This window comes from Mirounga angustirostris, unplaced genomic scaffold, assembly GCF_029215605.1.
Source record: "Mirounga angustirostris isolate CCGP_5_RB_7025 unplaced genomic scaffold, mMirAng1.0.hap1 SCAF_5, whole genome shotgun sequence".
NCBI lineage: Eukaryota > Metazoa > Chordata > Mammalia > Carnivora > Phocidae > Mirounga > Mirounga angustirostris.
Window position 1 is genome coordinate 126619385 of NW_026991713.1, and position 24785 is coordinate 126644169.

Consider the following 24785-nt stretch of genomic DNA (forward strand, 5'->3'; position numbering starts at 1 on the left):
GCAAACCAATGATACTTGATTAATATTATTCTCAAAATAGCCAGAGACAGATAGCAAAAGTTAGAAGGGAAAATAAAGGCCAAGAGAATCCTCTAGAAAAGCTGTAATTCCCAAATACTCAGTTTCATGAGCCATGAAAATATTAATAAATTTTTTGAAGCTAACTTAAATTTTGCAAAGGGAAGCCACTGTGGCAGGGGGATGGGGCTCTACCCTACATTAACACTATCATAACATTAAGTTAAACACCAACAAATTGGAAAATATATACTTTTAAAATGAAATGCAGTTTTTAAAACTAAATACATTTAGCTATGTGGGAACTCCTTTACAATTGTCCTTTTTTTTTTTTTTTTTTCACATTTCATCATGGACCAATGAAAATGCTTCATGCATCCCCAGACCAGTGTTTATGAACAGCCGCCCCAGAGGCTGCAGGGCACACAGGTTCCTCTGACCCCAAGGAAACTTAAGAACCCTCTCCCAAGAAAACACATATACACACACAAGCTTTTGCAGAGAACTTCAGGGAGTCATCTCTAAACTAAGTACTTGTGCCCCAGAGAACCCATTGCACTAATAGAGATCAGTCATTTGAATTAAAAGTACCATTGCCGGTAGTTTTTGCAATCTTATCTTAATTTTATAGCTGTGCATACTAAGGCATGACAGTTCAATAACTTACAGTCTATTACCATGTGAATTAGTGGCAGACCAAGGAATAAAATTCACATGACCTAAGTTCAACATTGACTTAGCCAAACTACCTAACACTGAGAATATAACATAATGAGCAAATGACATTTCCCCAACAATGCAGAAAAGTAAATCAGCAAATCTACTTTCTTACTACCCTGGAGGCAGGAATAGGGATTGGGAGTGAGGGATGGGGGGGAAGAAGGTAATTGGAAACAGTGACAATAGACAGAACAAAAGCCTCGCACTTTCACATGAGAGAATAATATAACCATAAATCATTCAGGATGTTTTTAAGAGAGAGAACTGAGTAAATAAGATAGCTTCCTTCAATTCGCTTTGCCTGGGGGGTAGAGGGAGGATCCAGGAAACAATTCCAATTAACCCTAACAAAATTAACATCCTAATAGGTGAAAATCCTGAGTTCAGCTGCTACCCAGAAGGCTATGATAATGCATGTGTGAGAATTTTGAGCTCACACATATGGAAGTGATATCAAATGTAAGGTATTATTATTTCTGTACTATGCAGTCATTTTCAGTGCTAAGGAAAAGACAATAACCCTCCCAACCTCCCTAACCTTTTAAAATTTTTTTATTTTTTAAATTAATTTATTTTTTATTATGTTCAGTTAGCCAATGTATAGTACATCATTAGTTTTTGATGTAGTGTTCAACGATTCATTAGTTGGGTATAACACCCAGTGCTCATCACAACACGTGCCCTCCTTAATACCCTAACCTTTTTTAGCTCCCAAGATTGAGAACTCCGAGTATAGCTACTTAGCACAGTCCGAAGTCAGATTTAAATATAAATATAATGAACAAAATACAGTAAATGTACCAGATTATATATAAATGTGTATAGAATCAATCAAGGCTTTATTGAACTAAATTTTTCTGTACCACACTTGAGTGATACAATCACAGGAAAACAAATAAATATTGGAGATCTATTATATATTATTTGTTTTTCATCATAACTGGTTCCCTCTCCCAAACATTCCCCTCAGATATTTGATATAATCACAATCTAGAGAAGCCATCAGTGAAATGACACACTGTTCCTTCCATTGACACCAGCAAAACCTTCACTCCTCCCTGGGGCCTGAACCTGGAAAAGGTGCACTTCATAATACCTGGAATTCCTGCTGAGGTGTTAATGACTTGATTCAGTACTCTTCTCAGGTATCTTTAGCCTCCGAAAGATGTGCCTAGAAAGTACATTGCTTAATGTATTAAAGTGAATTTCTAATGGTAGAATCTCGGATGAAAAACACCTGGTTAGAGAACATACTTGCAGTGGAAGGAAACTTTCCCAGCACAAGTTAAATCTCGCTATATTATTTTTTGATATCTAGAATTGGCCCCAGCCCTGCTACTACTATTACTAGTAATGAGATGACTCTGTTTATGTATACATGTATGGGTGTGTGTCTATACCGGTGTTGGTAATAAGGCAGCAAGCTAGGGGACTGATACATTGGTGTTATTTCCTATTTCTGCTATTATAAATAAGGCTGATTTTCCCAAGTTTAACTTTTTTTCTTTCAGTTTTGTTTTATAGAGTTTTAATTTTTCTTTTTCTACCCTATACTGGCTTTAATGTTTAAAAATTCATTCACTTCCATGAGAGATTTACTGAGATTTTTCTATGTGACTTACTGTATCACAAGTTTTTGTACGGACTCCTGAGAAGGAGGTATATTCTTTGAAGGACAGAAAGTTAGATGTATATCTGTTGGTACAGCTCTATGATCGTTAACATCCTTCCATAGTGTTATTTGATTTTACGTATTTGATCAGTCGTAGGCTGAAAAATGTGCATTTAAGTCTCTCATAACAATAACAGTCCTGTTTCTCCCAATTTCTCTTTATATTGTTTAATAGTTTTGCCTTACGTATTTTTATGTTAGGTTATTTACTACATAGAGTTTCATAACTTTTGATGTCATTGTGGATTCTGTGTCCTTCACCAATATACTTTGACCTTCTTAGTTTTTTGTGAGCCTTTTGCCATGAATTCAGTGTATAGCACACAAGATGTAATCTCTGCCTCTGAATCCCTCAAATGGTGGTTGCTCCCTATTGTACTTCTGTGTGCTTTTAGTATAGTTCTCTCTTTTTCTAACACACACATATATGTAATTTTTATCCTCCTTACTCATCCTCTCTATCCAGACTCAGCGTTGCCTTGTTTCTTTAACAAATATCAAGTGCCTACCTGAAATACAATCAGCCAGATTCCTGATCTTAAGGCACTGAGGAAATAGACATGCACCTCCCCATACCCTGAGCACACAGGTGGGCTCCCCAGTCATCTTCATCAGAAGAGGCATTGGCTCAACTGTCCTTGCGGAGAGGTCAGTCCCCCATTTGGATCATCAGTAAGAGCAGCAGTTTGAAATGCAAGACATCCCATCCAATTCCTAGTGTGGCTCTCCTGTACCAAGATGTGTCTCCTCCTCAGCTGGCCAGGTTTCTGCAACTCTGAATCAGTGCAGTATTTCTGAGCATTCTCTCCCCATCATGTATCTCTACCAGCCCACGCCCATTATACTTCACATCCAAAGGCTGTACCTTCCAGATGACACTGAGCTACCACCAGTCTCTTATCCCCATCCCAACCTCCCCCAACACATACACACATGTCCTACATCCCTCCCACTTCACATTTCCTCCTTTGTTGTTTCCTGGAAGTCACAGAATGCTTATGCCAGTATAATTATGTTGGGGTCAATTAGGGGCTAGGAACCTGGTCACCTCTAAACTAGTCCATGTAGCAGCAAGTACTAGAGGGGCACCCGGGTGGCTCAGTCAATTAAGCAGCCGACTCTTGATTTCGGTTCAGGTCATGATCTCAGGGGTCATGAGATGGAGCTCCATGTCAGGCTCCATGTTCAGAACAGAGTCTGCTTGAGACTCTCTCTCTCCCTCTCCCTCTCCCCCTCCCCCTGCTCATGTACACACGGACTCTAAGTAAGTAATAAATAAATAAATAAAATCTTTAAAAAAGAGAGACAGAGAGTACTATAACCCTTTTCATGCTTTATTCGGGCCCTGAGTCTGAGCCAGGGGGACATGTAAAGAAGAGGGAATGATGTGTCCTTATCTTTTTTTCATGGGGATAGGGCTTCTTTGTTTTATAAAATTAAGCATGGCTAGGTTACTGTTTATTTTAATTCCAACAGCCTTTCTAATAGTGGAAATTTCTCCCAGATTCTGTTTCTTGAGGTTCCAGTTTGAGGCACTTGAGTGAGTTTTTATTCTCTGTGACTTAGGTATCTCAGGGGGAAATTGGAGAGGCTGCACTGAGGCCTTCGCTTCGATGCTACTTCAAATGTGAACCAGAAAAACAAAGTTCAGCTGAATGAGGCAAGGCCACTCTTCTCCATCTGCATCCTTCTGTTGCTGGTAGAATAAAACAGCAGTGATGAGTGTGAGCAAGGATCCGATAAGCCAACGACATGGGTTTACAACCCGGCCAGCCTTTTCTCCCACTCAAATTAGGTAGTGCTATGAAAATGCTTAAAAACGGTATGACATCCAGTAAATATGTGGTGGCTTTATTATAATATGTTATTATCACTGCAGTTTTGCCTTCTAAAATTGCCTCTGCTGCTACGTCAAAGAATGATCCATTTCCTCAATGTTAAAAATAAGCAAAATATTCTGATTGCTGAAGCTCATCAGAGCACAACAGTCATGGGAACCAGCAAAGTGCCTTTAAAAGTTCAGGGGCAGAAGAAATCATACTTTCCTGAGAATAAGCATTTCTTGTTTTCCAAAGGCTAAAGAGAAGTCTTCCCCTCTGGTGGCCATGGCAATGTCAGGCGCGGGAATTGGATACTCGGATGGCAGCCTTCCACAGGACCCTGTTTTACAATAAGAAGTATTTCTGGGAGGCCTGGAAGTGGCCGTAAGGGCATGTAATTTAAAAGCACTATGAAAGGGAAAGTGGAACTGTGAACACATGCATTCTTTCAGTGAGGCTGTAGTTAGGGAAAACACTAATATAAAAATAAGCTATTTTTAGGACCTCAATATCTCAGCTCCGTGAATGCTTCTGAGTACTTTTTTTGAACTTATTTTTCCATTCTAAGTAATCAATCTAAAACTATAAAAATAGGATGACACACTTGGTTCTGTTGGGCCACAGCTCCCATCCAGCTGGGGGGATTAAGTGACATTCCATTGTTGAGCACTTCCCAGCAAAATTGCTAGTGAGCTTCTGATTGCAAAATCTTTACCCTTGGTATTGACTTAAGTAGCAGGAAGAACATGACTTGATTTTTCAAATCCCTGGTTGATAGGCTGCTGTTATTAAGCTTTTGAACCATTCAGCCCCCACCCCCCCTACACCAAAGTCTTGGGGAAGCTGTAAAATTTCTCTTTCTGTTTCATAATTTTTTAGTGAGCTAAAAACCTGTGGGGCAATTTTTCAATGGCACGTATATAGCAAGTCAACTAATTCTCATGTTTTGACTACAGTGTCTTTTATACAGAGGCAGATAGGAAATTCCAAGTAGCTCCGAAAGCACCATCAGGAGAATGCATACCAGCTGGGAGGCAGCTAAATTCACATGCAAGATTGTGTGCTTAAAGCAGTGATCCCCAGTCTACCCTAATTTGATTGGATAATGGCCAGATAGTTATTAAGCTAGAACTACATGCTCAGCATTTGGTTGAAACCTGGTGAGTTTCAAAAGAACAATAAGGAGTGGATCACTAAATTAAGGATATGCAATTAAAGTTTATAATGTAAGACTTTTGTTTTTTTTTAAGAGAAAAGGGAATATGGTGGAAAGAACTTTGGCTTTTATCTTTAATTTCGGATATGTTATTTGAACTTTCTGAGCCTGTTTCCATATCTGTAAAATCTCCCAAGATAATAAAATAAACCTAATAGTGTTGTTGAGAGAATGATAACTTAATAAGTATAAATAGCATAGTGAATGTCTGGCTCATTTTGATGAGGCACATCAGGACTAAAGCTAGAAGAAGCATCTGGATCTTGCCTCTGCTTTGAAGAGTCAGAGATTGACTCTTGTCAATTTCCAGAGTAATTCAGCCTGGAGAGGTAGACACACAGTAATCACAGCACGCAGGAGACTGAGGTGGGTCCTAAGGTGCTATTAATTTGAATGCATTTTTATAGTTTTAGATTGATTACTTAGAATGGAAAAATAAGTTCAAAAATAAGTACATCTGCAAAATAAGTATATTCTCTCCTTCCTATGTGCAAGGCTCTTAAAATAGTGTTTGGCACATGGTAAGCACTTCATTAAATAATAACTAGATGTAAGTTATTATCAGAAGTGCTTGTAAACAGGAAACATGCTATGTCTGAAAGATCAGCACATTATGTCCCTGTACACAAAACCACTGGGGATTAAAACAAGGAAGTTGGAGTAATAAAATAAGGACCAGTGCAGTGAGCTAGTGGACACTGTGGAGTGCCCACCCACAACTCTAATACCTCCCCCACTTTTTTCTTAACATTTTGGTCAGGTACCAACCACTCAGGGAAAACCAACCCAACCTCAGTTCTGTTGGAAAACCTAGGTAGGCGAGGGCAATGCTATCCTTATCCCAAGCAGTTAATTCAAGTGCAGCAGTAAGAATGTGACTAATGGTCTTTGATGAATCAATCACACCGCAAGTCCACTCTAACTCAGGACTTGAGTTAGGCAAGATAATCATTTCCTGACTGGTTAAAGTTGAGGATTCTGGAACTTGCCACTGAAGGCATCCGGCCAGAAACAGAGGACACCAGCTCCGATGGATACACCATCTCACAAGAGGAAGTCTTGCCAGTGAGACCAGAAATGTGAAGTTCCTTGGCTATAATGCCTTCTTTTTTTTTTTTTTTTTTTAAAGATTTTATTTATTTATTTGACAGAGCAAGAGGAAGCACAGCAGGGGGAACAGCAGAGGGAGAGAGAGAAGTAGGCTCCCCACTGAGCAGGAAGCCTGATGTGGGGCTTGATCCCAGGACCCTGGGATCATGACCTGAGCTGAAGGCAGACGCCTAACTGACTGAGCCACCCAGGCACCACTACAGTGCCTTATTCTTATCCGCATCTTAAAGATAGCTTTGCCATTGGTAAAAAAGCCTTGAAGGCCAATGACCAATACTCACTTTCCCAGGAGCAATGGCCTATCAGACTCCTCCTGTGTTTGTCTCTGGAAGGGTCTTTCTCTATGCATCTATGGCTTAACAACCCTACCCTTAACCCTCAATTTGGTGAATATCCTTCTACACATCTCTTTAATCAGATATACATAATCTTATACAAATGACATCTTACTGATGTATGCTCTTTTGTAACCTGATTTTTCCCCTGAACAATATGTCTTGAATAACATTTTTTGTCTGTAAATATAAATCTGCCTCATCATTTTTTTTGTTGCATAAATACATTGTGTATTAAACCAATTTCTCTTTGAAGGGCATTTAAATGGTTTCTGAGTTTTTCACTGCGTATAGTATGTTGTAGATACTCTCTTTGTACTTGTCTAGTTATCTCCTTGAGGTGAAGCTCTAGAAATTACATTTTAGATTCAAAGCATATACACATTTGATTCATTTTGTCAAGATTCCTTCAGTTACAAAGAATAGGAGTTCCGATTAAAGAAATAAAAACATAAGGAATTGAGTATAATTACATAACAAGAAGTTTGGAAGTTGGGACATTCTAGGGTTAAGTCAGCAACTCAGTAATGTCACCAAATACAAGATTTTTTCCATCCTGTTCATCTGGTATCTTCAGTGTACTGGTCCAGTTCTCAAGCTTATCCCTCATGGTTACAAAATGGCATCAGAATTCCAGGCATTACATGACAACACCTGTAAGAAGAGGGGCATTTCCTCCCATACATCTCTTTTTACCCAAGAACAATGCTTCCCAGAAGCTCCTAGCAAATTCCCTCTTGTATCCCTTAGCCAGAATTGGCTGGACACCTAATGTGATAGCTAAGAAAAGTTTAGGGATGAGAATACTGACAAGGTGTTCTCGGAAAGATTGTGTCCATTGTATTTTCACCATCAGTACCTGTTTTTCTGCCTTTTGTCAATCTGATAATACATAAAAAAGATACCTTGTTTTTGTATTTATCTACTTATCGAATATCTTTTCAGGTATTTATTGGCTGTTTTGTAAAACTGCCTGATTATATTCTTTGCCCTTTGTTCAAAAATTTTTTTCTTATTGGTTTGTAAGTGCTCTGGGTACATTAGGAAAAGTAAGTCCTGTGTATTAGGATCCTAGATGCTGCTAATTTTTCTGCTGATTGGCTATCTGCCTATTAACATTCTTTACAGTGAATTTTGCCATACAGAATTTTTAATTTTTATGTAGTCCAATTTATCACTCTTCCCTTTATGGTTTCTGGCTTCATTATTAAGTTTAGAAGTCCATGCCAACTCAAAGATCAAAACACGTTCACCTGTGGTTTTTTTAAATATTTCTTTTAAGTGGTTAGCCATCTGTCCCAGCAAACATTAAATAATTCATCTTCTCCCCAGTAATTGGAGAATGCCATCTTTATAAGATACTAATTCCCTTATATGTAAATTATTTTTGTACACCAGTTTTTAAAATGAAGCATTCAACAGATATTTATTGGTTTTTTTCAATGTTGAAAGCACCTTGCTTATGGATGAAAGTAGAAACAGAGATGAATCAGACCCAGTGTTTGTCTTTAATCATACACATGCCTGTTATTAAAAAGTACAGGTACTGGACTAAGAGTGATGGGTTTGATTCCCAAGTTGTCCACTTACAAAAAGTTGTAACTTCATATGACCTTGAGCACAATACTTTGCCCCACTGTGCTTCAGTTTTCTCTTGTACGAAACAGGATAATAATAATAGTACCTATTTCATAGAATTGATGTAATAATTAAATGAGTGAATTCATGTAAAATACTCAGAGTCTGGCACAGAGGGAGGGCATAATAAATGCTAGCTATTGCTTAAACTTGGAGGTAGGGCATCATAACTTTAAAGGCACACACTCTGGACTCACAGTGCATGGGTTGGAATCCTTCTTCCAACACTTACCAGTTGGGTTAGTTACTTAACCTCACCATGCCTCAGTTTTCTCATCTGTAAAATGGGGATAGTAATGATAGTACCTACTTCATAAGGTTACTGTAATTATTAAATAAATTGACACATGTAAAGTGCTTAGAGTAACACCTGACACATAGTAAGCGCAAAATACATAAAAGCTATTTTTATTATCCAGGGGATATCTTCACTTGATTCCAGACAATTTCAGATCCTGACAATAGAACTAAAGGAAGATGGAAAATGATTTTGGGGTGCTCATGGGGACCTTGCCTTCTTGAGCCACCCAACTGAATAAGCAGAGGGATAGTTTCCAAGAAATTCCACCTCTAGCTTCTACATTTTTCTGTGTTTTGGAGTAATAGCATTGGAACTGTAACAGAAACGCTAGCTAATGCTAGCCACATGGTTTTATCTACACACAAACATTAGACTGCACAATGACTTTCACAAAACATCATTATATTTAGACCAGGTTTGCTCTCTCTTTCAATCCTGATATGATTTGAAATTATCAGAAAGTAGGTATGCATTGAATTTTGTTTTTGCTTTCTCCTCAATTATATCCAAATCCATTATTACTGCCTTGACTATAGGAAACATTTTTAGTTTGACCAGGGCATTTTTCTCCTGCTCCCACCCATCTTCTAAACCAAGGGTAGGCATTATACATGATTATGGCAATCTAAAACTCCACATGTGGCCTCTGAGCGCTGCACATTGCATTTGGACCTGTGGTTTAGCCGGTGGGTGTGTGTCAACAGGCACAGCCAGTCCACTCTCTGGAGACTCTGCAATTGCAGGGAGCTCTGTGGCACGTTGCTTCACCAAAGGGCCACATGCTGCCCTTGAAGACTGCCATGCTGGGGGGTCCACAGCACTGTAGTCAGCCCATCCCCTTCTGGTCATACAAGGCGTGGAGAGAGGGCCATGAGAATCCACTCTATGCTCACAGGGATTAGGTCCTTGGTCAACAATGAATGTCTGTATTTATCCTTTTTTGTGAAATGAAATCAATTTTTTTCCTCCAATTTCAACTGTACCATAGAAAATGGCAAGTCCTGGATATGAATAGTAACATAGATGTTAAAATAAATACTCTACATTTTTTTTCTTTCTCAGACTCTTCTATTTTCTGCCAGTGTTTTTATTGATCCAGATTAGACAGTGTTCCTAATGGAGAAATGGGAAAAAGATTCTTAAGATGAGAAATGAAGATTTTGAAAGTGTGTATTTCAAACTGCACTTAGCTAGCTACAATTTGTCCTTTAAAAAAGGCAAAAGGTATGTAAGTTTAAACTTCAGATTGACCCTAAGCTGATGAATTCTATGAATTCAGTATGAAAATAGCCAAATCCCCGTGCTTTCTCATCACTGAGGACAGAGAAAAGAAGGAGAGGAAGCTAGCATTTGGGGATGGAGTGTATTTGGAAAGAGGAACCTACCTACCCTCCACCACCTCCCTCAACCAAGCCCATTTGTTCTTGCTTTCACCCACCGATGGAACCTGAAAATACTCCCATTTATGCTGAGCTCAACTTAAGACCTAGGTGAAGGTAAATGGATTATTTTATCTGTAACTAGATATTACTTCTGTGATGAAAATTACTCTTTTATTTCTGGGTGAGTTTATTTTTTTAATAACATCCACCAACACAGTCAAGCAAACTGAGTTTGGTTCTAAGAGATTCTGATACATCAAATGAGAGCAAGAGTATAAATAAACCCAGTGGATGGGAAAGGAGTCCTTTGGTTTCAAACTTGGCTGCAACATACATTGCCTTTTGTCTTGTTTGATTCCTGCCTCTCTTTCCCTGAAATTTCTCGAATTAAAGCAATAATATGAAACAGCCACAGAGCCTGGTATTTATTATTTTCTTGTATTTGTCAACATGACATATCCTTATAAATCCAGCTCAAGGGTGAAGATGATGTGTGAAGAAAGTACTATATTCAGATGGTGCTGAGTAGGAAAAAATAAAAAACCCTCTGTTTTATTGCTTTCATTTAATTAAGAACTTCATTGTACTTATTGGAATTTGAAAAGTGAAGCACCAGTGTGTTCTCTGCTTGTGTTGCCTTATCCAAGAAAAAAATAACTTAAGAGTCTAAGGTCTTGGGGCACCTGGATGGCTCAGTTGGTTAAGTTGTCGGTTAAGCTCCAACTCCTGATTTCGTCTCAGGTCATGGTCTCAGGGTCGGAGATTGAGCCCCTCATCTGACTCTGTGCTGCGCAGGGAGTCTGCTTGGGATTCTCGCTCTCCCTCTGCCCCCCTCCCTGCCCCCAATGTGTGCACACGCTCTCTCTTTCTCTCTCAAAAAATAAAGCTAAAAAAGAAAAAGAATGTAGGGTCTGTATTGACAATATTACATTGCATAACTTCCACTGACCTAAAAGCAAAATGCCTTAATTGCAAAGCTCTTTGGGGCCTCTTCCCCTAAGCCTGACTGAAGAAGATTCTTGCATTTCTATTGTCTGCTGCTTCTTAAATATGACAAGGCCAAAGAGATACAGACGTGTCAGTCCACTTATGGCTTCAAGGTTTTATGACAAAACATCATCTGCCAGACGTGGCAGGGCTGAATATGAAAAACTCACTTGCTATTTGGGGAAATGTTGGGAACAGTTGACTGTTTTTCAAAATATCCCATAAGCAATACCTTTTCTTTCTCTTTTGATTGTATGAGGGGCAGAAAGCAAGAACTCAAGAAAGCAAGAATATCAGCTCTTTTCTCTCCCTGGAAGAGACAAAGAAGCAGCAAAGAGCTTAGCTTGCATTTGAAATGACTAAGTATTTGTGCGTGAATGAACGGGAGCAGATGGTGGGGAGGTCTCCCAGGGAATGTGGGTTTGGATAGGATGGAGGATGTGTGAGTAGCAGCTTAGAAAGCCAATAGCAAATTAGTGACACCATGCACACAGTGGAGGTCCAGAGAAATGGTAATTGGGACAGAGACTGGTACCGTAGAAATACTGGAAAGAAATACTTTTAATTTTTTTTTCAATTTGAAAAAGCTAATGAATTTAGCATGTAAAAACTGAAAAAAGCAAAATATCTTCAGAATGGAAGTAGGCATTATTCACAGTCTTTTTAATCCTTCAGTTGTTTCAGAAGCTTTGTGACAAAACAATCTGGTGATCATTGAGTGCCCGCTGTGTATACAGGATCCATGATTTTAGGTCTTGAGCGCGCGCACGCGCGTGTGTGTGTGTAGCATAGGGATGGAGGGTACAAGAAAGTCAGAAGAAAGGGAATACAACCCTTACTCTCTATTACTGAGAATCTTATTGTCTAGCTAGGAGCACAGATGTCATACAGACATGAAGATGAACATTGCATCTGAAGAGAACAGGTCTACTAATGCATATTCATGATGCAACCTGATAACTTAAGCTTCTTGCATCTTCCTTTGAAGAAAATGGAGCACTGATACATTAATTAAGTGAGTGTGGTTGAGTTGCTGGGGACAAAGGACTAGATGATGCTATGTGGCTGGAGGTAAGTTTTTTTCTGGAGTGAATCCATACTTTCACTGTCTTCCTGGGAAGAGGCAGAAATTGAAGACCCGGCCAAGTGGACTTGAGATGGTGGTAGAGGGAATTACTCCCTCTCATGGGATCCAAGAAGGCAGTTTTTCCTGAAAATGAAGCCTGGAAAGATCTAGACAGCCTCCCTCATCCATGGAAGACTATCCAGGCATTAGGTGGGATACTGGTTGTGTAGCAAACTCTGGGCTGGGTCTATACTTGCAGAGCAATTTTAATTTTTCTTTCAGTTATTGCTGAATCTTCAATAAAACCTTATAAAAGTTTCAGCGTCTCAGGGTAGTTTGGGAAATTAGGACAAGGCTTGTGTCCATTCTTAAGACAGGTTTATACAGGGAAGAAAGAGCAATATCCCGTGTCTTAAAACTAGAATTGGGGTAGCAGCAGCCAGACCAGGAAAGATAATGTCTTCAAGGCCACCAGGGACAGATGAGATGACAGGGGCATAAGCAGTTGATGGAAGAGCCAAATCCAAGGGCCAGAGCTGTTTGCCCCAGAACAAACTGAAGACAGAGCTTCAGGAAGTGCTCAGAAACAGCAGGGGTCTTTTTGATGGAGGCAGACTGATACCATAATAATCTGGGTATAAAAAGCAAGTGTAACCTTGCTTAGAATTCAAAGGAGGGTGAGTCCTAAGCTGTGAGGGTCAAAAATTGACAACTAAAAGTAAGTACTCAGTGTCATACACTGAATGCCGTGTCCCCCCAAATTCATATGCTGAAACTCTACCCCCCAGTGTGATGGTATTAGGAGGTACGTTGGGAGGGAATTGGGATTAAATGAGGTCGTGAGGGTGTGGCCCTTATGAACGGGATTGGTGCCCTCTTGAGTCACAAGAGCACCGGCCTCTCAGTGCTCAGTGCTGGGTGAGGGGATAAGGCTAGGTCTGCACTCTGGAAGAGAGCCCTCGCTGGAACTCAGTAATCCTGGCACCCTGATCTCAGACTTCCCCACCTTCAGAACTGTGAGAAATAATTTCCTGTTGTTTTAAGACACTCAGTCTATGGTATTTTTGTTATAGCAACTGGAAGAGACTAAAACACTCAGAGAATGTAGAAGAAAGGAGTTGCCTGTGTTGGATGAGGATAGTAAGCTAAGGATCATGGGAAACATACATTTGAAGTAGAATTCTAGGGACATAAGGGACGTGGAAAAGAAGAGCATTCCTATTTCCAGCCAGGGGAGATGTGCAGGGCTGGGCTCTGCTGATAACAAAGCCATATGATTTACATGATTTTCAGTATGTGCAGGGTGCTTCCTGCATACTCCGACCCCAAGACCCTCACATTTTACAAGATGTCCCTTATGCAGGTCCAGAATTACTCACAGGGACCTGGTCCTCTTTCAGTGCAGCTAATCAGCCATACTCTGCCATCATGGATCAGTGGTCATGAGTCACTGTGGTGAGAGATGCAGTTCCATGACCTCGTTTCCCTCATAGCGCTTATGAGCTTGAGAGAGAAAACAGAAATCAAAGAATAAAAAAACAATGTTTATGTGGTTCTGGCTCCACACTCACTGTAGAAATCCTTCAAAATGTTTCCCCATGTACTTTGGGAGTGCTCAGGAAGAGGTCTAAGTTGTGCGTATTAGTTTCCAAAAGTGGTCATGACACATCACCACGGAGTGGGTGGCTTGAAACAATAAAACTGTCTCTCTTACAGTTTTGGGGCTGGAAGTCCAAATCTGAGGTGTCAGCAGGGTTGTTTCCTTCTGGAGGCTCTTAGGGAGAGTCTGTCCCATGCCTCCCTCCAAGCCCCTGGTGGTTGCCAGCAACCCTTGGTGCTCCTTGTGTTGTAGATACATCTCTCCAATCTCAACCACCATCATCACATGGCCTGTTCCTCTCTGTGTGCCTGTCTCTGAGCCTCTTCTTCTCTTTTTACAAGGATACCAGCTGTGTTAAGGGATCACCCTAGCATGACCTCATCTTATATCTGTAACAATCCTATTTCCAAATAAGCTCTTGTTCTGAGGTCCCAAGGACATGAAGTTGGTGGAGGGCCACTGCTCAACCAGCACTGTGTGCAAGTGAAACGTTCCTCTCAGCAACTCCCTGGTATTGGTTTCCTTCCAGCCCTGCTCTGGGCCCTCTCCCTGGAGAAATTTTATTGCCAAGGCCACTGAGGCTCCACTAAGCTGCCATTGCCCTGTGCAAACCCACACCACCCAATGCATCCACTGAAAGCTGAGATGCCACCCCCTCCCACAGTGCCAATCCCCTTCCCCCTGCCACCCCACCCTCCGGTGACAGAGCCTGTTGGGCTCCTCCCCCAGTTGATATCAACCAGGGAGGTTTGAGGGAAACTGCCCTTTGAGTTCTGACTCTCTTTCGTTTCCAGCTCCCCTCTCTGGGACCCAAGCGGGAGTCCTTGGGATAGAGGCACTAGGGCAAGCCGAGTAGAAGACTTGCTATGCTCACACTCAGCCCACCCTCCCAATGCAGGACATGATGTCTTCTCTTGCACGACATGATGCTCTCCTCCTCTAGAGTTATTTACAGGAGGCTACACGTATCCCCTCAGGGACACCAGGCATTGCTACACCATGGATCCTCTCAAATATGCTCAGATGGGTCTAAGTCCTCACATGAACATGGAGACATAGTTGAAATAATGTGACCATTGAGCAGGCACACGTGACCTGGTCATGGGAATGCAGAGATAAGGATGGGGGTGAGATGTTCAGCAAGGAGAATCCTTCCAAAGTGGAAGAGATGAAGATTCAGTTCAAAAAGAGAAAAAGAGAAGACACCTAGAGGCAAGAGATTTAGGTCAGACCAATACTTCTCAATTTTCGATGCTAAAACACCAGCTAGGTGTCCAACAATTCAATTCAATTCTACCACTATCTACTGGAGTTAGTGTCAGATCCCACAGGTTAAAGTCCTCAGTCCCACAGATGGCCCTCACTTCAGATTCCAATCACAGGTCCCAGGCCTCCCATACTTCGTCCAGCTGGCTGTAAATCAGCGGGTCATATGACACCCTCCTCAAGTTCAATAATTCATAAAACTAACTGACAGAACTCAGAAAAACACTTTGCTTTGTTTACGGGATTATTATGAAGGTTATAACTCAAGAACAGCCAAATGGGAGCGATGCATAGGGTGAGGTTTGGGGAGGGGAGAGTGTACAGCTTCACAGCTTCTACTACCTCTCCTGGAGCACCCTCCCAGCACCTTGACGTGTTCGCCAATCCAGAAGCTCACTGAACCTGTTGTTTAGTGGTTTAGCAAGGTTTCATTATGTAAGCGTGGTTAATTAAATCATTGACCTTGGTGACTGAACTCAATCTCCAGCCATTCTGACATCCCCAAAGGTCAGAGGGCGGAGCTTAAAGTTCCATCCCTTTAACCATGGCTTGATCTTTCTGGGGACCAGCCCCATCCTTGAGCTATGTAGCCCCTACTCCCCAGTAAACCATCTCATTAGCATACAAAAGAATAAATTCGAAAGGTTTTATTTTTTTATTTTTATTTTTTTATTTTTATTTTTATTTTTTTAAAGATTCTATTTATTTATTTGACAGAGAGAGACACAGGCAGAGAGGGAACACAAGCAGGGGGAGGGGAGAGGGAGAAGCAGGCTTCCCGCTGAGCGGGGAGCCTGATGTGGGGCTCGATCCGAGGACCCTGGGATCATGACCTGAGCCGAAGGCAGACGCTTAACGACTGAGCCACCCAGGCGCCCTAAGGTTTTATTTTTTTAAAGATTTTATTTATTTATTTGAGAGAGAGTACAGGAGTCAGAGAGAGCGAGCGAGAGCATAAGCAGGGGGAGGCACAGGGGCAAGGGAGAGGGAGAAGCAGGATCTCCACTGAGCAAGGAACCTGACATGGGGTTTGATCCAGAACCCTGGGATCATGACCTGAGCCGAAGGCAGATGCTTAACTGGCTGAGCCACCCAGGCACCCCAATTCCAAAGGTTTTAGAAGCTCTGTGCCAGGAAGCAAGGACTAAGACCTAATATTTATTTTTTAATTATACCACAATACTATTTTATATTTTCTTATGTTACTGATTACTCTTTGATGACTTCTGCTAGTCTTTCTAATAACTAGAGCATCACTTAACTTCTGTAAGCCTTAGTTTCATCATCCACAAAAGAGGATAATAATAGTACCTACCTCACAGGGTCCTCGTGGGAATTAAGTAAGTTAATTCATACAAAGTTCTCAAGATGGCAGTGCCTGGCACCAGGGAATGGTTCAGTACCTAAGAGCAGTTTCTGCTGAATGTGCCTTTGATATATGTTCGGAGTGCTTTACATGTATTAACTCATTTAATCTTCACAATTCTGTGGGATGAATACCCTTAGTCCCATTTTACAGATGAGAAAACTGAGAAATTAAAGAAGTGCCTGACACAAGGCAGTTTGTAGGCAGTAAAGACAAAGCCTCTGCTCAAAACCATGACTCTTTTGTCTCCACATAGTAGGTGCTCAGTAAACCCTTGTTGGCATGAGGGTCTAGGCTACCCAGAGGTGTGCTAAGCATGCAGAAGGACAACTGTGAAAACACAACCAACAGACAAAAGCAAAATACTTCCTCATGTTTAACAAAATCATTACCCAATGAGGCCCAACTTAAAAAAAAAAAAGAAAGAAAAGATAAATCCAACAGCCCCTAAGGAAATTTGAGAGGAAAAAAAATTTAGAGCACTATGAATTATGAGTGGAAGGACACAGTTTTGGCTGACCTCTTTCCTTATGCACCAACAACCACACTGGGGGATCCTAGTTTTAAAAGGCCAGTGTCCGGGACTCCTTGGTGGCTCAGTAGTTAAGCGTCTGCCTTCGGCTCAGGTCATGGTTCCAGGGTCCTGGGATGGAGCCCCATGTTGGGCTCCCTGCTCAGCGGGGAGTCTCCTTCTCCCCCTTCCACTCCCCCTGCTTGTGTTCCCTCTCTCACTCTGTCTCTCTCTGTCAAGTGAATAAATAAAATTCAAAAAAAAAAAAACAAAACATCCACTTGTGGTTCTTAAAGTTCTAGAACGCTTGCCAGCCTGTGTCTTCAACTTCCTGTCCTTATTTTAAAGACTCTATCTAGTGTGAAACTCTACACTTCACCATAAATTGCTTATTTATACGGACAATCATCTCCTCACCCCAAATTCCCCCACTGCACATTTGTAATTCTAATGAGCTTAATTGCTCTGTTTACTAGCTTTAACCTTCTTTACTTGAAAAAGGTATGAGAAAGGTCTCAGGTACAAATTAAACCAGCACATCAGTGAATCAGGAATGCAGCACAGGGCAAAACCAACACTTTTTTCCCAGAGGGACTGCTTCTCACCTTCTTTTCACATGATTCTGTGCGTCCCAGACTGTTGTTTGACACAAACCCTGGTAGCATGACTACCCTGCTTTTTGAACTACAAGCTGGTTCTCCATGTTCTGCCAGGAAGAGCGTTTGTTGTTCAGGTCAGCTCTTACCACATTTCCGAGCGAACTTTAGGAAATGGAGTGAATGGAAATCTCCAGGTGTCATAGAACTAAGTGAGTTCCCTCCTTAGTGAGTCAAAGATACACTCTATCAGGCGAGCTGTCACAAAGGAAGCTTATTTGCAGCCCATAAAGAGATCATGGGGGGGGACGCCTGGGTGGCTCAGTCGGTTAAGCGTCTGCCTTCGGCTCAGGTCATGATCCCAGGGTCCTGGGATCGAGTCCCGCATCGGGCTCCCTGCTCCGCGGGGAGCCTGCTTCTCCCTCTGCCTCTGTCTCTCTCTCTGTCTCTCATGAATAAATAAAAAAAATAAAATCTTTAAAAAAAAAAGAGAGATCATGGGGAATGACTTCCAAAGCCATGATGCCTCGACCAAGAGTGAACGCGTTCCTTCTATTTAGGGTTAGGATGAATATTTAGATAGGGACAATTTGCGTGGTACGTAGAGGCGGGCCTAAGGTCATGCATGCGCCTTAAGGAAACATGCCTATACGTACATGGTATGTTATGTAAATGAGGCTTGTGCTCCTCCTTGGGTGGAGATTTTAGTGTTTTAATGAGATAAAGGTGATTGTTAGTCATTCCAGAGGTCACTCCATGGTCCACCTAAAGCAGGGGCGAGTCAGAGCTTTAACTCAAGCTGGTCTGGATGGTCTGGGCCAGTAGAGTTGGGCAGTCATTATCTCTGGTGGGGTAGTTTCCGTTCCCATCATGGGACGTTGTGTCCATACTGTCCTTTGCCTGAGTTAAGAGATAAGCTGGAAAGAAGAGCTTAAGGAAAATTGCGGGACAAAGGTCGGTGGGTCCAAGCAGGTAGACAGTAAAGGTCAGGTCTTGGGGTCTAGCTGGTGACACAGGGCCAGAAGGAAAGAAACAGCTTTGTTTTAGTAACAACCGGGGAGAGTCCCATTCTGCTAACAAAAATTACTACTGTTTTTATTACTGTAAAACTCTGCCATAATGTAATAAGTGGGGAGTTTACACACACACACACACAAAATCAGTTGCACAAAATGGGGGAAACTGTGCTATTAAGAGGCAAATGCCACAAATAAGGCAGTCTCGCAACACTTTCCTAAGTTCATGATTCACCATCCAAATCCATTCCAGTTCCCTGGCTCCGGCTTGAATGTGCACAGGGACCCTTCCAAGTCTGCAGCTGGTCAGGACTTTCAGGGTAGTGGCAGCCATCCTAGTAATATCTTGGTAGGCTGGTTCATTCTTCATCCTGATCCAAGGCCATTGGCTACTGCCTCGTGCCCCCCCCCCCCAACACACATACATCCTTCCTTGATTTCCCCTAACTTCCTCCTCCTCCATGAAGTCTCTATTTCCCTCTTGCATTATCTCGGGATCCTACTGAGAAAGAACAAAGAAATGATGTCTGTTGTTTATAGAGCAACAATGTGGTAGGCTGTGCGCTAAATGCCTTATACATTTTCCATTAAGTGGTCAGAACAGCTCTATGAGGTGGGTACCATTGTCGCCCCTGGTGGGGAAGGAAGCTGAGAGTTGATTTCGACGGTCTGCCCCAGGCCCCACAGTGCGGAAGGAGCAGTACCATGATTCTAACTCTGCTCTGCGTACCTCCAAAGCCTCTTTCTATTTCAGGCCGCTACCTTGCCACTCACTGGTATTAAAACCCCAGAGTCACATTCTCCCGTATTTCTTGGACATGGAAATTCCTCAAAGGGGAAATTTCTAAGATGGGAAGTACTTTCCAAACCTAAAGTTTCATGTTTCATGCTATAGTCAGTTTTGCTTTCTGTTATTCAGCACTAGTAAAATGGGGTTCTTCTTTAGGTGTTCAGAGCATAGCCAGGAGAGACATAGACAGGAATGTTGAAATTAGCTTTCCCATCCACTGATAATCAGCTGATTTTACAGAGCTCCCATCAACCCCCTTGACTCTCTGGTTTCTGAAATAACCAAAACTAACTACGCCCCAGTTTGAAAAACTGAAATGAACACAATGGCTTCTCTTTCTTTCTTATACATGTATTTACACACATTTTATTTACAGTCTTTGAGGCTTCCCAGTCCTCTTGAAGCCAAGGGTTCTCAAAGTAAAAATTCCTGTAAAGATGATCAACATTGAATTGGCAGTTTTTAAAAGGAGAGCCTCCAAAAGCCATCAAGTGGTCAATCTTAGACTCAGGCAGTGGTTATGGTGGACTCTAGCTTTAAGACCCTCTTCCTCTCCCAGCAATTTGCAAAGTCAACACCAGATTAGTCATCTCAGCCTTGGGCTCTAGAAGACTACCTTCTACTTTGTCCTAGACGGTTGGGATGTCTAACTCTGGGCCACCTTCCAGTGTGGTCTGCAGTGCTCAAGGCCTGGACCTTTTGCCTCCTGCAGACCCATTTAGCTGCCACTCCAGATGTCTCTACATAGGCTAGTTCATACAGAGCTCCTTGAGGGTAAACACTCCATTCTCATCAGGGGACAAGAAGAGAGCAGAGAATGCCCATAGACTACATGCTGGTAGGCAGGCATATGAAGAACTTTTCTACCTGGACAGCCAAGACAGTTGGCATTGTATGGGAGCTTTGCTATGAGATACAGGTCTACTACAACCAAACCATATCAGAATCTGTGGGCAACCTTCACTCCTAAGGAACCAGGGAGCTGTTCTTCACATCATTTCCACCAGGCAAGGACAAAAATAAAAACAAAATTGCAAAGGATAAAGAAATTGAAACAAAGCCATTTGCAATGATGTATTTCCACCACAAAGAATCTATTCCTTACTCAATGGATCTATTTAATGGAATTAAAATTTTGACACAAGTCATCAAAATTCTGTTCAGATCAAGACATCACTATGCTTCACAGAGGGTTATTCCACAACAGTCTGAGAGTGATGTTGGAGATGGAAGCCCAATGCATCTCTTAACAAATCAGAAGGAATATGGATAGCATAGTCCACAGTTCATAAAGACCTCGCTCTTTCCCTTCTCTAGGTATCTCCAGCAACCAGCCCTGATAAACATGCTTCCAAATAGTGGCAGTTATCACTTGGTGGGATATGATATCTCCACATGTGGATCAGTTTGGATTTTCCTCATTAGCGGAGCCACAAAACCATTCCCTTCCCCAGTGTTTAGGCTGCTCTAGGCCAAAGCCCGGCAGGATACTGAAACCTTGCTCATCAAAGTGTTCTAGCTGTGTGCTCTAAGGTCAGGGCCTTGATCATTGCCCTGAGCAAACAGAAATGATTTCCTCTCTTGAGTCAGGAATCAGAAAGGCTGGAGCCAGGAGTAAGATCACCAGAGACACCAGTAAAGCTGAAAATGACCTCCACTTTGGCATTAACAAGTATTAGAATAATTCTGCCTTTCATTTCCTTAAAATATGGTCAAATTAAGCCCTTTGGACTCAGTTGGACTGGGAAAAGACTTTTTCAAAAAAAGTTACAGAACAGCCTTGCATGTTGCCCTGTGTCTTTTTAATAATATGTCAAAGGGGCATAGTCAGTTGAGCATCCGACTCTTGACTTTGGCTCAGGTCATGATCTCGGGGTCTCAAGATTGAGTCTTTGGGGGCACCTGGGTGGCTCAGTCCATTAAGTGGCTGCTTTCGGCTCAGATCACAATCCTGGGGTCTTGGGATCGAGCCCCACATCTGGCTCCCTGCTCGGCAGAGAGCCTATTTCTCCCTCTCAATCTGCCCGTCACTCTGCCTACTTGTGCTCTCTCTCTGTCTCTCTCTGTCAAATAAATAAATAAAATATTTTAAAAAAAGTTTGAGTCTTTGAACACCTTGAAAAAGTAGCACAATTTCAGCAGGAAGAAGTCAAGGGGAGAAGTCCCGTCAGACATCGTGCACATGGGAAAAGGCAGGTGGATGCTGGGAAGGGATGAAGCATGCGGATTTGTTAGGCTGTAGCAGAACTCACATGAAGTTATAACAGCAGAAGGAGCAGAGCACACCACCTGACTGGTAAAGGCATCACTGAGATTAAGCTGGTAGACAAGAGGGAGGCATTGAAAGTTCTGGAAGAGAGAAGTATTATGGTAAAAAGCAGTGTTTTGTGAAGACTATGGTGGTAGCTTTCTTTCTTTATGAAGACCGCCAGAACAAAGTACATAGCTGGGTGGCTTAAAACAACACAAATTTATTCTGTCACAGTTGTGGAGGCTGTAAGTGTGAAATCAAGGCATCAGTGGGGCCGTGCTCCCTCTGAAGTCTCTTGGGGAGAATCCATTGTGTGGCTCTCTTGTAGCTTCTGCTGGTTGCAGGCAATCTTTGGCATTCCTTGGCTTGTAGATGCTCCACTCCAATCTCTGTCTCTGCCTTCTCATGGTATTCTCTCTCCGTGTGATAATGTCTCCCCATCAAATTTGCCTCTTCTAATAAGGACACCAATGGTATTGGATTTGGGGCGAGCCCTACTATACTTTGATCTCATCTTAACTTGACTAATGTCGGCAATGACTGTTTCCAAATGAGGTCACATCTGCAGTTTCCTGGTGGGCATGAATTTGAGGGGGAACACTATTCAACCCAGGGAAGTAGCCAAACATAGGAAGAATTAGCATGAGGAGAGCCTTGCAACAGAGAGATAAAATGACGAAGGTCTAAGATGGTGACAACCCTGTGGCAGAGAGGAGAGAGAATGTAAAAGGCAGAGTCGGTGTCTTTGGGTGACTAGTTATTAATGGTGAGGAGGGGAGTTAAAGGTAACCCAGAGATGGGGGGCCGGGCACCTGGGTGAGTGGTGGTGCCACCAACCCAGATCACCAAGTAGAAAGCCACAGCTAGTTTAGTGAGAAATGAATTTGATTTTACGTTTTATTGCATAATTTTGGCAAAAGATGTAGCCATGTGTGTCTGACCAGGCAGCTGGGCGTTCGAGACCAGAGTGCTGGACAGGCGCTAGGGCAGGTAGTGGGGATTTAGGAATAATGCAGCGAAGGAGGTAGAGAAATTATCATCAGAGTAGCTAAAGTTCCAGATGGCAAGGGGATGCAGGGGGAAGGCAGAAGATGGGACTGGGGAGAACAGCTTAATTGCACATCAGAGAAGAAGAGGGGGGAAGGAAAAGGCAGTGGGAGAATTTAAGAGGCCAGTGGGCAAGAAGTGAGGTGGAAAAGGGAAGGAAAAAATAGTTCTGTGGTTAAAGCTTGTGATTTAATCCTCTGCTAAAACATAAACGTATATTCTCGGACAATTCCTTTGAGTATTACCTTTGTATCCACACAGCACAACAAATTTGAGGATTTCTTCACAAAGTAACATAGAATATATGGCGGAAATGACCCATAAAAAGAAAATCTGTCAGAAATAGATTTGTAATCAGTCCTCAGCAACTTCAATATTATACATTCAAGGTTTTTGATTAAGAAAACATTCTTTTCAATATGCAGATGACATGGTAACATATTGCAAGTAAAAGTATCCTTTTTAAAAAAGTTTTCTAAGTCTTATCCCATCTCTATGCCTTTAAGATTTTCAGTGTTTCTGAACTTATATGTAAATATAAACGCACTATATGTTTTATGTCTAGCTCCCATCAATCAAAAATATATTCATAAGATTTACCTATGTTCTTGAATATAACAGAGGTTCATTCATCTTTATTGATATATTTGATCCCATTACATGATTATTCAATATGAATATACCACGTATTTTTCTCTTCTATTTCTGATGGGCATTTGAGTTGTTTTCATTTTGGAGCATTTATGAATAATGCTGCTATGAAAATCCCTGGCATATCTTTTGGTGCTCATATAGACACATTTCTTTTGGGAATATGCCTGGATATGGGACTTATTAGCAAATGTTCCTAATTTTAAGTTTTGTTTAACAAAATAGCTCAGGTATGAAGATGATGATGTGTTTCCCTTTGGGTGCAGAAAACTAATCGATAAACAGACAAAAGAACTTCCAATTAGTTGGAATTTTAAGGATGGAAAGTTAATCTGTAGATAAAATGTTGAAATTTTGGAAACACTACAGCAAAGCAAGGCTTTTTGAGAAATGTCATAAGGAAGCTGGTAGGCTTCCTTAAGAAGCAGCTCTGAAAAATTGGAAGGACAGAAAGAGCTCTGTTCCATTTGGAGAAAGAAGAAGTGTTCTAATTGCCCAATTTCAGCATCAAAACAAAACAAAACAAAAAAGGAATCGAGTGTAACTCCATATACTCCATGACTTTTTCAAAGTACTGCAAGTTGCTGTTTTAAAAGCTTAATTATGATAAAATAACTCATTTTGCTTTCTCGCAAGGGAGTCATATAATTCCTTTAATTAAGAGGAAGCAAAATAGTTATTCCACTCTGAAGGCCTGGTACGTGCTTCTTCGAAGCCCAGAGAAGTGTATTTATATAGGCTTGTTGGTGAGACACCTCACCATTCCCTCTTCTCACGCTCCACGCATTTCTGTCTCCACCACCTTCCCATCAAGACCTCGGTAAAGAAAACACCTGCATGAGGAAGGCAGAACCCGCCGTACCCAGCACACGGCTGAACCCCATCTCTTGCTCACCTCAGTGCCTGTGAAGAACGCATTTGCAGAGAGCAAAAAGAAGACGCCTGAATTAATCTGTGGTGTCTGAGGAGTCCACAGTCCTCTTAACCAGGGGTGGAGGCGAGAGCACAGGAGATAAATAACAGAACATCTGGACCTGGGCCACTGTTTCCATGCTGGCCTTAGGCAGACAGGCCAACCAAGGCCAAGGCCCCAAGGGCCTGTTCCCTCATCTCTAGTCCCAAATGAACATTATACTCCTCCCCCCACTTCAAGAATTACATCACTGTATGTTCTTTGCTCCAACATTCACTTCAACTAAATTCCTTTGGTACCATTATTGAATCTCTCCATGACACAGTGGAGATGCTATTAAGAGTATCTTGTAAATGGATACCAGATATTTTCCAGCAAACCCCCCCGCCAACCACCATACACACTTTGTAACCAGCTCTGCTTCCTCACGAGACCTCTCCCTGTTTCATTCAACAGAGGAATGATTTTCCCTCAGTGACAGGGGACAAGTGATTACTCACAAAACTAGAATGC

At 41.8% G+C, this 24785-nt stretch overlaps 1 long non-coding RNA gene across 1 annotated transcript; it reads right to left on the reverse strand.

Annotated features, from left to right (window-relative positions):
- Positions 1 to 1060: 1060 nt before the first annotated feature.
- Positions 1061 to 24471, reverse strand: LOC129045810 (uncharacterized). Its single transcript, XR_008506056.2, has 3 exons — positions 24255 to 24471; positions 13645 to 13768; positions 1061 to 4570 (listed from the first exon to the last, which is right to left on the reverse strand). It is a non-coding gene; the product is annotated as an uncharacterized LOC129045810 (long non-coding RNA).
- Positions 24472 to 24785: the final 314 nt, after the last annotated feature.